Source organism: Sciurus carolinensis, chromosome 9 (assembly GCF_902686445.1).
Source record: "Sciurus carolinensis chromosome 9, mSciCar1.2, whole genome shotgun sequence".
Classification (NCBI taxonomy): Eukaryota; Metazoa; Chordata; class Mammalia; order Rodentia; family Sciuridae; genus Sciurus; species Sciurus carolinensis.
This window is the reverse complement of record NC_062221.1, coordinates 1,441,530-1,455,312: the sequence shown is the minus strand read 5'-3', so window position 1 is coordinate 1,455,312 and position 13,783 is coordinate 1,441,530. Positions and strand designations below refer to the sequence as shown.

General features: G+C 56.7%; 1 protein-coding gene across 6 annotated transcripts in view; it reads right to left on the bottom strand.

Annotated features, from left to right (window-relative positions):
• Positions 1-13,783, bottom strand: part of Med12l (mediator complex subunit 12L) — a 257,146-nt gene that overhangs the window by 234,551 nt on the left and 8,812 nt on the right. The gene's annotated exons all lie outside the window — the stretch shown is intronic.

The following is a 13,783-nucleotide window of genomic DNA, read 5'->3' as shown; positions in this document are numbered from 1 at the left end:
CCTACTGGTGGCCACGGGAGAACTTCCAAGGTCACATCGCATCAAAAATAGCCCAGGCTTTAAAAAATTAAAATAAAAAATAGGCCCTCCTTGGAAGGAGGGACTGTATAGAGGGAAAAGAGGGGTAGGAAGGGTGGGGGGAAAGGAAAAAATAACAATGAATCAAACACCATTTCCCTATGTAAATGTATGATTATGCAAATGGTATGCCGTTACTCCACGTACAATCAGAAACAACATGTATCCCATTTGTTTACAATAAAAATAAATTTTAAAATAAATAAATAAGTAAATAAAATAAAATAAAAAATAGGCCCTCCTTGCCTGCACAGATTACCCGAGTCGGGGAACCAGAGAGAGACCAGAGAGAATGAGGGAGAAGTCGGAGGACACAGAGCGACCTGCTCCCCCATTCCAGAGCCAGGAAATGGCGGCAGCACCGGTCTGGAGCCGAGCACAGAACCGAGAACACACCTCGCCCCACCTACCTGGGCCGGCGTGCGCTAGAAGAGGCTCTGCAGTCCAGACGCAGGTCACCACCGGCACATCTGGCCAGCCGCGCGGTGGCCTTGGCCGAAAGCGGAGGCCTCCGGGCCGCGCCCCAGCTGGCCTTGACTGCGTGTGCTCCGCCCGTGGCAGGTCTAGAAGACCCCATGATGGGGACGTCTCCACCAGCAGAGAAGGTCGAGGAGATGGTGGCCCACCCAGGCGAGCTGCCCCCGTCAGAGGACGTCTCAAGCTGCTCTGCACCTTCAGATTCGTGATTTGAAAATCGAGGGCACAACCACGTGGTGCACATTTTTAAGCCACAAAGATTCCAGTCAACTTCCATAACCAAACACACTAAGGACGCTTTCTGCGGTCGCGGAGCCTGGAAGAGAGGGCCTGAACAGGGTCACGGAGCGGAGGAGGAGAAACCGCACAGGCCTTTGCCTTTCATTCTCCATCAGTTATTACCAGAAACTGTGACGGAGAAACAGCCTGTTTTCACTAAAACCATGTCCAGGCTTCGTCAAGAGGCCAGTGTGAAGCTTTCAGGATGAAGTTAGTCCCACCTGTGTCCTCTCGTAATTTTACTCCAAACAGACCCTGGCTCAGTTAACTGCTTGCTGTATTTACCTCCCGAAGGAATTTGCACCCTGCTGGCCTATTCCTTAACATTTCTGCCAAGACGGAATACTGATGGCAAAAATCCAAACGATAACTCAAGATTCAAATTCCAGAATTCACTAAACAATGTTGTCTAAACAATGCTTCTCAGACTTCAGTAATGCACCAACAGACCCCTCTAACGGAAGACCGCTGTCTCTCCTGAAGGCATCTGTGGACTCCAGTTTGGGAAAGTGGCTAAGAAGACATGGATACTTGATGTCGTTAGGTAGCTTTAAGAGACTCACAACAGGGCTGGGGTTGTGGCTCGGTGTTGGAGCTCTTGCCTCGCACGTGTGAGGCACTGGGTTCCAACCTCAGTACCACATAAAAATAAATAAAATAAAGGTCCATCAACAACCCCCAAAAAAGAGAGAAAATAAGAACAAAAGGCGACCTGTGTTACATGAATTCAAGAAACAAACTTCTATGACACTACTCTGCAGGCCTTTGCCAAGTCTAATTAGGCAAAAATAGAAGAGACAGAGTCCAGATTTCAGAACAGCCTGCCTCTAAAACCCCCAAGCCAGAATCTGTAAGGGACACAAATAGCTTCCTCTTGCTCTAGCCTTGAACTTCTTCAAAGATTTTTCAAAATAAAAGAGTAACAACCACCGAAATTCCTATAATGCCTTTCCTTACAGTCTTGACCTTGCTCTGCTATGCCTTGTGGACAGTTCTTAGAACAGAACCACCAGCTGCTCCTTTGCACATCTGCAAAGGTGAGACAGCCAGGGACCGGGTGCACACAGCAGTCAGTGAGAATCTAGGGCTAGGTGTGTACGCAGGGCGCCAGACCAGCAGTGCTGAATTCTTCCAGAAAAAGGTCCCTTAACAAAGGCTGAGGTTTTCCTCATTGTACAACATGCAGAACAGAAGAACAAACTATTCTAATAACTGTTGGGTAAGAGGCAACCATGAATTCAGAGACGGTCTTAAATGAATTTTTCATTAACAGCATCTAGGGGGAAAAAAAGTCGTACGTGTGTGTAAGACCAAATATTTTCTCAGCAAAGAAACAAGGAGCTGAAACAGGACTCCGACCTCCCCTGGGGCCCAGGGTGGCACCACCCCACAGTGAGCTACTGACAGCCTGGGAAAGACGCACGGCTGACTTGGGTCCAAAGCATCCTGATCGTGGAGGAGGCAGGAGCCTCACCCCCTCGCGTTGACTGCAACTGAAACACCAGTCTTACACAATTCTGGGAGATGGACACCCGACACCCAGGCAGAAACAGAAACAGAAGCCTAGAAAACAGTCCACGTTACTATGGGATGCCAGCGTCCACTCTGCGTCTCCACGTCCTGCGGTGACAGGAAAACCCGAGCCTGACACTCTGCGACCTCCACACGCCTTCAGAAACCCCCCGCGTTGGCCCTGAAGGTCCGAGAAGGAGCTTGTGTTTTGGATCACTTTCAGAGCAATCTTTTAACTTTAATGGTATGTTTCATTAGGAGAGTGAAAACGTCTTGATGCCAGTTTGGAAACTGCATAAGCTCTTTCTCCCGCAAGAAGCAGAAACGGTTCCGAGAGGCAGCATTTCCGAGGCCATCTGAGAGGAGCACAAAAGGCACACGTTCTTCACCTCCCCCCGCGCCACCTGAGCAAGGACACGGGCAGACACCCCGTTTTCTCAGCCACCTAGTTGTCCAGCCAGCTAAGGAATACTCAGTGATTTTGACGGAAGTGTCCACTAGCGACACGATGACGCAGAAGTGGAGAGACACCCCTCCACGCGCTGGCCAGGCAGGCGGGGTCAACGCCCAAGGCACCCAAAGTTTCTCATAAACAGTTTTACAATTACGCATCCTAACCTCGTCCACCTCCCCTCAAAAAAGCCTTCTTTCAACCCCAAAGACACTAGAACCTGGCTTAATTTTTTATTCTTCTGCACGTATGTTTTAATTGGTGATTCCCGATCTGAGAAATCGCCTTGGCAGGGGGACATTTAACGTTCTCATCAGTACTTCACAGTTATACGTAAGAGTGGGGCTCGCTCCGAGGTGGTGCAAGCGCGTGGGGTGCACTCCCGCCCCCGCTCTCCTCCCCCGCCCGTCCCGTCTGCTCTATCTCAGACCCCCATCTGGAAGAACGGGGTTATGATGATGCCCTCCCAGGTGCATCTAACGGTCCCTGGGTAACAGCAGGTGCAGGAGGTAAGCGAAGACCCTCCCATCCCACTCCCGTCACGACCCACCCGGCCCTGCACCCCTCAACACGTGCCTAACGCTTACTCCTCCTGAAGAAGCACGGTGGCTCTCCAGCTGTGGCCACCCACACAGCAGAGTGGCAGCTACTCTGTGCAGCCGGCCTCCTGGTGCCGTGCGGAGCTGCTTCCCAAAGCCTCAGGCGGCTTCCCACGTTCCCTGGACGGAGCTAAAGTGCAGGCGGCACAACTCTCCAGCCCGAAGCAACCGCTCTGAACTCTCCTCCACCTCACCCTGGTCCCAAATCAGAGGAGGCAGCCAGGCCTGGCACTCGAAGCCTCCAGCACCCAAGCTCAGCACTCGGGCCTTGCTTCTATGCGTCAGGTCGAGAGGAGCCAAGTTGACTGCAGCCCTCACCTAGCCCTGGGGCCACAGTAACTGACCTCTCTGCACCTGGCTGCTTTGTCGAAAAGGAGACGAGAATAGCTCACCAGCTGAGGTTGCGTAAGACAGAAGATGCAGTTTAGCACCCAGCCCGGCCCATCAAGTGCCCTGTAAAGGCGGCTACTTTTACACTTGAACTCCACATGCCCCTGCACACACCTGTCTTTTCCACCCGAGCCTTGCCTTACGCCATTCTCACTCCTGGGGCAGTACCATGAAATCTCTGTACTTTTCAAACCTCCGCTCTCCCGCCCCCAGCCTCCTTCAGCCAACAGGTAATTAAATACAGCCCTGAGCAAGTGCGGGCGGCCCTGAGCCAAGTGCGGGCGACCCGCAGCAAGCAGAAGAGCTGCGGCTCTAAGGGCAGGCACCACATGTGTGCTCTCTCTGGGAGGTCACCCTGCTGCCCCAGGAAAGGCCCTGGGCCGGCTCTGGCTGCAGCAGCTCTGGCTGGCCTGGAGTCTTGTGATGGCAAAGCTCAGCGCTCAGCACGAGAGATGCAAAATCAACTCTAAGGAGACTGGAGAGTTTGGGTGCTGCTGTGATTCCTAGAGCAGCCACTGAAAAAAGTAGTGCAACAAAATTCTCAATAGGCAGATTGAAATCATAGCGTATGATGACCCAACGAAAGCAGAAAATGACACCAGAAAACAGAGAGCACAATGCTACCAATTCCAACCATAACAAGCATCATATTAAATGCTGACTAAATGTCATAGACTGAGATTCCAACTAAAAGGCAAGGGATTGCCAGGCATGGTGGCCCCTGTAATCCCAGCTACTTGGGAGGCTGAGACAGGAGGATTACAAATTCAAAGTGAGCCTCAGCAAGTTAGCAAAGCCCAAAGTAACTTAGTGAGACCCTGTCTGTAAAGAAAACACAAAAAGGACTGGAGATGTGACTCAGTGGTAAAGTGCCCCAGAGTTCAATCCCTGGTACAAAAAAAAAAAAAAAAAAAAATCCAGGTAAATTGGCAGTAAAGGATTGGGAAAGATAGCTACCATCCCAACAGCAAACCCAAGAGCCTGAAGGAGCTACACCAACATCAGATAAAGCAGTCTTCATGAGGGCTGTCAGACACAGAGGGGAGGTCATAACAGGAAAAGGGCAACAGTCCTTGCTGATGAATGCCTGGCAAAAAGACAGAGGAAAAGCTTCCATAAAGTCCCTGGGCTTTTGAAAAAAATCAAAGAAAGACTACTGTCCAGGATGAGCCTGGCAGGAAGGAGGAGCTACCAGGCTGCTGCGGGCGACAGGAAGGACATGGTCTTCACCACAGCAACAGTACAGACTTTACGCAAGGGGACGAAGTCACAGGTCTGCACAGGTTTGCAGCAGACAACTAGAAGCTTCTGCGGAAGCAGGGCGCGGCCTCCCAACTCGGCTCCAGAAACCAACATCCAGTGCAGACCAGCCCAGGGCATGCAGAGAGCCTGAGGGGCTCATGGGTAGAACTGAGTCCCAGAAAGATACGTCCGAGTCCTAACCCCGAAGAAGGGTATCTGCAGATGCAACAGGGCCAGGATGGGGTCAGGCGCAGCTAGGGTGCATCCCGTCTAGTATGGCTGACACCCTCGTGGGAGGAGGGACTGAGGCAGAGGAGACAGCAGCAGCATGGCGACTGGCTGAGACTGCAGTGAGCGGCCACAAGCCATGACCAGGCCACCAGACCTGGAGGAGGGACCAACTTCGAGGCTCCACACCTGTGCAAGCACATCCCCACCATTCCGCCCAGGTCCTCAGGCCGACTGGGTCTTCAGAGTGGGAGCAGCAGGTGGGGCGGGAAAGTCCCTAGACGATAGGTCTCCTAGAAGGCCATCTCGCTCGGGCCTTCCTTCCTTCTGCCTCCTCTCTGCCGTTCTTTTTAGTTTCCCAGGTCTGCCTCTGCTGGGCTCTGCAGATGGGGAGAAGCGAGGCCACAGCTGCACCCCGCTGGCTCCACAGGGACAGAGCCTGGTCTCCAGGGCAGGGGAGGAGTCTCTCAAGGGCGCAGCAAGGTGGAGGGAATCTTCACTGCAGCCAAGATCTCTGCTCCAGAGAGCACTGAGGCCGGCTCCTCCAGCAGAGGCAGGGCCCCAACAGGCCACACGTCCCTCCCCGCCTGAGACAGCCCCTCACCTCCGCCAACGACCCGCGATGGCACTCGGGCCACACCAACCACACCGCAGCGCACACTCCAACCGTGGGGACCCCTGCAAACACAGGGGGCGCAGGCTCCACACAACAGCGGCCAAAATGTAAAAGTAAGAGGAACAGTGGCACCAAGGCAGCACGTGGGTCCCCGCTCAGCAGCCGCGCCCTGCAGGGGGGGACCCCGGGGCTGAGGGGCACAGGTGCGGAGTGCTCAGGCAGCCACCAGAGCAGGGCCCCAGGGTCTGAGTGCTTTCAGGGCAGAGGGTCTTAGAAGAGCCCAGTGCTCCTAACGACCAGCCCAGAGGCCAGGCCGTGCTGAGGTGGAGCCTAGCCGCCGGCCTCATGCCACGCCAACAAGGGGATGGCAGCACACTTCAAAACGCGGCTGGGCACCCAGAACCTGCGGGACGGCAAGCAGAGGCCCCCAGGTCCTGGCACAGCCGGAGCAGCGGTGTCCTGCAAACCACCCGGAGGCGGCCTGGCAGGGCCACTTCCCACGGGAGGGCCCTGTTCTCAGTGGGTCTCCCCTGTTCCACTCCACCTGACCCTGTTCTCAGTGGGTCTCACCCTGTTCCACTGCCACCTGACCCTGTTCTCAGTGGGTCTCCCCTGTTCCACTCCACCTGACCCTCTTCTCAGTGGGTCTCACCCTGTTCCACTCCACCTGGCCCTGTTCCACCCCACCTGACCCTGTTCCACTGCCACGTGACCCTGTTCCACTGCCACATGACCCTGTTCCACTGCCACCTGAACCACTGCATCATCAATTCATATTCCAATCCCACTGGGGCACACGTCACCTACCAGTCCCCAATCCCAGAACCTCCAGGTTTGCAGTCGCGAAGCACAGGGGGCGCTTAGGTCTCTGCAAGCTCACGCTGCCCAGAACACTCCTGGCAGCCACCTGCCAGGCGCCCCACGGCCCAGCGCCCTCCCTGCCGTCTTACCCAGGTCGGTTCACCTGCCTTCACGTTCCCACCCAGCACCTCATGCCAGCGTGCAGGGCCAGCGGAACCGAGGCAGAGAAGGAGCACAAGCCCTGGTTTCTGCCCGCCAAGCTGACCGTCTAGCAAGCTGGCTTCTGCTCACTGCAGCCTGGCCTCTACCCACCCTTCTCAGGGGCCTCTAGGACACACCCACCCCAAGGAAGCTGCGATGGGAAGGCTAGGGACAATTCCTCCAGGCCGCTGCGCAGAGGTTCCCGTCACTGTTCTAGCTCCGCTGCTCAGACACAGGCGACTCCTACACTGGAGTCAAGAAGACACATCGCCTCGCAGGCCCCAGGACCACCTGTCTGACGGCCTCCCTCCCGGCACCTCTGGGCCTCCAGCCTTCTCATTTCCAGGAGGCCTCTCGCTGCCCCTGCCCCTCTTGCACTGTGCTCAGAAAGCTTCCTGGCGATTCTGGCCGTTAACAGCCACCAAAGCGGCCTACAAAGAGGCCCATGACAGCTGCCAAGGGGAGAGTCTCAGTGTGGACCACAGTGGCCAAGGCCACAGAGGCCCTTCCGGCACAAAGACCGTCAGGTGAAGGGGCTGATGCCAGCCATGGGGCCGAGGGAAGGTGGGGTCTGACCAGCCCTCCCTACTCTGCAACCCCGTGATGACCTAAATGCCTGCACGTCCCTAAAGCCGGGCACAGCAACGCGTCCCTCAGGTCCTCAAGCACAGGATGCGCCATCTGTGCCCAGTGGTGCCCCAGAGCCTGGCCCTCTTCCACCCTCCTTTCTTCTTATGCTTCTTGGAAAATCTGTCACCATTCTTCCCTGGTCCTATTTAAAGGCCCGATGGGTGGGGCTTTCCACTTCAGGCCTTGGTGACTGAAGCCACCTCCCGCGCAGCCTCCTGGACTCCACTCCCCCCACACTGGATTTAGCAGGCCTGAGCTAGTGCAATAGACAAAAGCAGCTGCGGAGTGCGCGTGGCACCAGCGCCTGCTCCGCCCAGGCGCCCCCAGCCTCCCCGCACCCTCCAGTGCACCTGCGGCGTCACCCAGGCCTGCTTCTGGGCTCCTGCACCATCTGCACCATCTGCAGCCCGGCCACCTAGGAAGGAGCCTGGCACTCGCTGTGAAGTCCGGTCCCAACGCCAGCACGACGGACACCTGGCACGAGTCCAGTGCTTCCTGTGCCTCCGTTTCTCCATCTGCAAACAGCGACAGTAACGGCACCCGCCCCCGAGGAAAGCCAGGCACAGCACTCAAAGAGCCCCCCAGTGACAAGTGTTGCCAGGGCACAGGGCACCTCAGACACCGCTCTGAACGCAGCCTCGTCCTCCATCTGAAACAGGTGATCAGAACTAACGTTCTGGTCCTGTTCAACACTGTGTAACGCGGGTCGGTGAGCCAGACGTGAACTCGCAGCGGTGCTGTTCAGAATGTGAGTCAAAACCGCTGCGGGTCCCCAGGAAGAGCCGGGCCCCAGGGTGTGAAGACCTCCAGGCAAGGAGATGTGGCCCCGCCCGCCCCAGCCTTCCTGTACTGGCTCACACCAGTCTGCAACAGACTGGAACCAGTTTTTACAAGGACCAGCCCTCCTCCACGGCTACGCAGAGAGCACCACCGGAGGCCAGGGAGCCGGTTTCTGTTCTCATCGACGCCCCCAGAGTACCCCGCACACGGGAGGCATCCGCAAGACCAAACCGAACCAATAAAAATGCACCGGGGAGACAGCAAACTCGCGAGTGACCTGGAGCAGATCTCCCGGGAGCAGCAGAGGGGTAAACGGTGGCTGCAGCTCACAGAGAATCTTGGAAACTGACCCACGAGGAGAACAACTCTGACCCCAGAAACAGTTTCCACACCACCTTCTGACTGAGCACCGAGTGGAGTTTACCCGAAGTGAACAAACAAGCCCACGCGATGCCAACGTCGCCTCCCCGCAGGACTCGGTAAAGGTGACCTACTTAGGCTGCCGCGGACAGTCCTGGAAGATGCTCCGCACCACCGTCACCTGGCACCCCAAGAAACCCAGGCGCGTGGCAGACCCGTCGCAGCCCGCCATCCTGCCAGGGCCCCGAGGGTCCCGATCCAGCGAGATCAGAGCCTGACCCAGGAATGGAGTGGCTGGGAGAGGTGAGCAGCCAACTCTGCAGACTGACGGGCAGCGAGGCGGGGCGTGGGCGAGCTGGGCAGGGGGATGGGGCGAGCTGGGCAGGTGGATGGGGCGGAGGCTGGGCAGTTCCTGCTGGCAGTCTTGGTGCATCCAAGGACTCTGGACATGCCCGCAGGACTCCAGGTACTGGGAGCTGCAGAGAAGTCCAGCCTCCCTGGCCTTCTCCAAGGAGGGGCTCTGGAACATGGCAGAAGCCCTCTGGGCCCTGGGGTCCGATCCCCGCCCCAGGGTCAGTTCAGCCTGGCCCCCTGACCCCGGGATCCCTGCAGTTCCAATCCCTTCAACTGTCCCAACAGCCCAGGCCCTTTCCAGCTCAAGGTCCCCTCCACGCCCACTTCCCTGAACTCTGGGCTTTTCCCGGAAAACCAAGCCCCTCTCTCCAGACTGAGGCCACGTCCTCCGCAGTGCCGCCCACAGGCCTGTTCACCACTTAGCTGCCCTCTCTCCACCCACGGTTCTCAGCAGGAGGGACCCAGTCTCACAGGCCTGGCCCACACCCAGGGCCAGGTCCCAACGTGGGGGTCTCCAATGACCATGTGCTGGTAACTGCTGCCAACAACCACCACCGACCCCTCCCCACACCCAACTTCCCGAGCCTCTGATTACCAATGGGGATCAAAGAGACATGGCCCCTTCCTTGTGGAACTTACCCTGGCTCAGGGGGTTGAGGGCCAGCAACAAAAACAACAAAGCAAAAACCAACCAGTGGGGTGCTGAGGAGTGAAGGAGCACCTGCAGCAGGGACCACACGTGCAAAGGTCCTGAGGAGACAAGCAGCTCCACAGATAGAAGGATGAGAAGGAAAAGCGGCCAGAGCTGCCCAGCGGTAACTGTCCCCTGAGGCCGCTCTTCCTCAGTGTCCCCACGTCCAGCCCTGGAAGTCCATTCCTCAGAGTCCGCCAGCTCCTGTCACCTACAATCACTTCGACCCACACAGAGTCTGAGCTTCCACTATTACAGGTGCATCTCGAAGCTACAGAGGCTTCTCCAACTGAAAGCACTCAGAGACACTCCTAACTCCTCCCCTTGCACCTTCCCACCCTTGGGAAAAATTAGATTCCCTGCTTCCCTGGGCAACTTGGTCTGGAAAGCACTATCCACCCACCGACCCGACGGCTAAGCCAGGACTTCCAAGCCCAAGACCTCTGAGTTCTCCAGGCCTTAAGTCATCTGAGGTCCATTTCTCTTCATGTTCTTCAACCAGAACAAATATCACAACAGAATGAAAACAGAACCAGACACAGAAATCCAGACATTAAGTAGATTTGCAAGGAAGAAGATATGCCCAGGAATAAGCCCACACATCTACAGCCATCTGATTCCCGTCGGAGCCTAAGAATGTACACTGGAGGACAGGCAGCCTCCTCACACTGGACAGCCTCCTGCGGAGGTCCAAGCCTCGCCCTGCCTCTCTCCCTGTGCGAAGATAAGCACAAATGGATCCAAGACCTCAACCTAGACCAGGGACCTGAAGCCACGGGAGGAGAACAGAGGAAGCACTGCTAGGTGTTGGTACAGGCAGAACTTCCCAAACAGGACTCTGAAAACCATGGCAAGAATTGACAGACAGAATCACATTGAATTAACAGGCTTCTGCAGAGCAAAGGAAACAGTGAAGACGTGAGCTGCGGAGAGGGTCAGGGTGAGGTTCTAGAGGACTATTGCCCAGAGTACGTAAAGAACACAAGGCGCGACACCAGAGAACAAGTGGCCAGTCAACCAACGGACAAAGGAGCCGGAGCCAAGAAGACGCCACCCGAAGCACAGGCCACAAATCCTCCCTCTGCATCCTTCCCAAGCCTCCAGTCCTTTAGGCCAACAAACAAATAAAAACAAAATCTCCACGTCAAACCCCAGAAGCTGTGAATTTGACCTTATTTTGAAGAGGATCCTGGTGGACATAATTCGGGTGGGATCATCCTGGATCATCTAGGTGGTCCCTAAACCCTGCGGCAGCTGTCCTCTCAAGAGAAGCCAAGGACAGCAGACACCAGGAGGCCATGCTGATGTGGCCAGAGGTCAGAGGAGGCGGGGACGCGAAGCCACCAGAGAGGGAAGAGGAAAGGAAGATCCCGCCTCCCAGGGGGCGGCCTCCGCACCTGGACTTCAGCTTCAGCCTCCAGGACTGAGGAGTGCTTCCTGCAGGCCACCCAGGTGTTCATTTGCAACAGCAGACCCCAGAAATGAGCCGCTTGCCCCCAGGCCTGAAGGTGAGGAACCACTGGCAGGTCAGCCCTGCCCGGTGACCCCATGAGCCCCCATCTCCTCGGCTGCCACCCTTTGTCCCCTTGGAGCCCACTCGCTTAACCCCCGTGAACGGTGCCCACTAGGTCACAAAACCCAAGCCCTAACGCAGCCAAGAGGCCCGCCAAGGCCCTCCTTCCCTCCCAAGCCCGACGCCCTGCACCATGCTCTGCCCACACCCCAAATTAACTCTGCTCCCGTCCTCAGCCCAACCCCAAGTGGCCTCCTGGGCCGGCTCACCCACAGGTGCCCGGGGTTCTTCCTGCAGCTTCTCTCCACGGGCACCTGCACCGCTGCATTCCTCTGCACAGCCACCCTCCCTCCCACCGCCTACCGCCTCCCACTGACCCGGCCGATGGCCAGCAAGTCACTCACATGTGCAGCCATGGGCGTCCAGGGGAGAGGGACAGAGCACCCTGTGGAAAACCACCTGGACAGACGCTCGGAACCCTCCTGCTCCCGGCTGCCCTCACGTCCACTCCTGAAGCTGAGGCCCCGGTGTGCACCAGGCTCGTGCCGGGGGCCAGGGACCCAGCAGGAGATGAGAGACGGGGTCCTGTCCTCCTGAGGCCAGGCTGCACGGGGCCTGGCAGGTGCTGGGTGTCCTCTGCTGAATGACAGACCCATGCGTACACATAATAAAGTCTCCCTAAAACATGGAAAATGGAGACCAGCAGCTACGCGTTCCTCCTCCTCTAGGGCTGAGCACGGCCGGGGGCTCCATGCCCTGGCGCCCCCCGAGTCGGCTCCCCGGCCTGGGGGCTGGCACAGCCTGCGCGAGGACGACTCCCTCGGGAGGCAGCATCGCACACACCACGGCTGCAGGGGAACAGTCCCCAGCACACTCACCTCGAGGGCCAATGCCAAAGCTGTCCCCAGAGGCTGGACGTGGGCTGGGAACCTCCGAGGAAGAAGCACCAGGGGCCCAGCTTCCAGAGCATTCTCCCCTGGCCAGCAAATGCCACACCAGGTGGCGAGTCTAGGAGGGTCGGACAGGTGTGGGAACAAATCCGGGCCCAAGCCCCTGGCCAGGCCTGCTCGGACGGCCCCCGAAGACGGTCTGGAAGTCGGCTTCCTCTTGCTCTGAATGAGCACGTAGAACAGCCCCACCCAGATGGCACAGAACCCTGACCCCCCTGCAAAACAGGGCAGGGCTCCCCACTCCCACCAGGACCCTTCCTGCCCAAGCAGAGAAAGGTGCCCGCTGTCTGTTCCTCTCCGCCTCCGCTGGGCACTGGTCAGCAGTCACCACCAAGATGCAGGAGGGACAGGCAGGACTCCTTGTCTCGTGCCTGGGCGCCTGTTAAGCCAGAGGGAAGAGAGCTTTGGGAAAGCGCATCCCCGCGGGGCGGCCCATGCTGTGATTGACCAGGATGCCAAAACATGAATGGAAGGTGTGGCGGCAACCGTAGAAGGCTTCTGGCTGCGAGAAGCTGGCAGCAGCCAGCAATGGCCCAGCGACGTGCATTTCTACTGTCTACCTCCAAGTCCAGAGAGGGCGCCCAACGTCAGCTGGGCCGCTTATTGACTGCAGTCACTGGATCAGCTCCTTTGTGCTCACTTTTTTTTCTTTTTCTTTTTTTCTTTTTAGGTGCTGGGGATCGAACCCAGGCCTTGTGCTTACAAGGCAAGCACTTTACCGACTGAGCTAACTCCCCAGTCCCTGTGCTCACTTTTCAGCCACAGGTTTGTTGCCTATGGTCACAACATGGGTGCCCCAGCTCCAGCTATCACATCCTCTTATTACCTTTCCAAACAGAGGAAACAGGAAAGCCTCCAGAGCAACAAGAGAGGGCATTTCCCTCCTGCGCCCACACTTTCATAGGAGAGGAACAGATCCTTCTCCAGAGGTCCTGTAGGAGATTTCCATTAAAGCTCTGGTCAGAATTATTATTTCAAAGCAGGATGAGAAAGAGAGGAGCCGGCTTTTTTTTTTTTCTTCCAGTTCTTAGTGGGAAGAGAGGCAAAAGTAGGGTAAGAATGGCAGTGAATTGGCTGCAGAGGGTCCGCATACACTGCGTCCACTGTGCTGGCAAATGTTAGCAGAGAGACGCTGACCCAGAGGCACACCTGTGATCCACTCGGCTCGGGAGGCTGGCGTGGGAGGATCACAAGTGAGGCCAGACTGGGCAACCTGGCAAGACCCTGTCTTGAAACTAAAAACTAGGGCTGGGATGTGGCTCAGTGGTAGAGCACTTGCCTAGCACATGTGAGGCACTGGGTTCGATCCTCAGCACCACATATAAACAAGTAAAATAAAGATCCATTAACAACTAAAAATAATTTTTTTTAAAAATTAAAATCTAAAGAACAGGAGCTGTAGCCGGTGGTAGAGCACCCTGGGTGCAATCCTTGGAGTAGGCACTGAACTCCCACTGTGGAGGATTTGGAGCTGCCGGCTCCTAACAGCAGGAACAAGCCCGCCCGGCCCACCGCAGTGTTCACGTCTGCTGCTTGATAAAAATTTAAGTTTACAGTACTCCGTGGAACCTAAAACACTCTACATGACCTGGTATCATTCTCCCAGCTGCTTAACCGTCCCAGCCCTACAC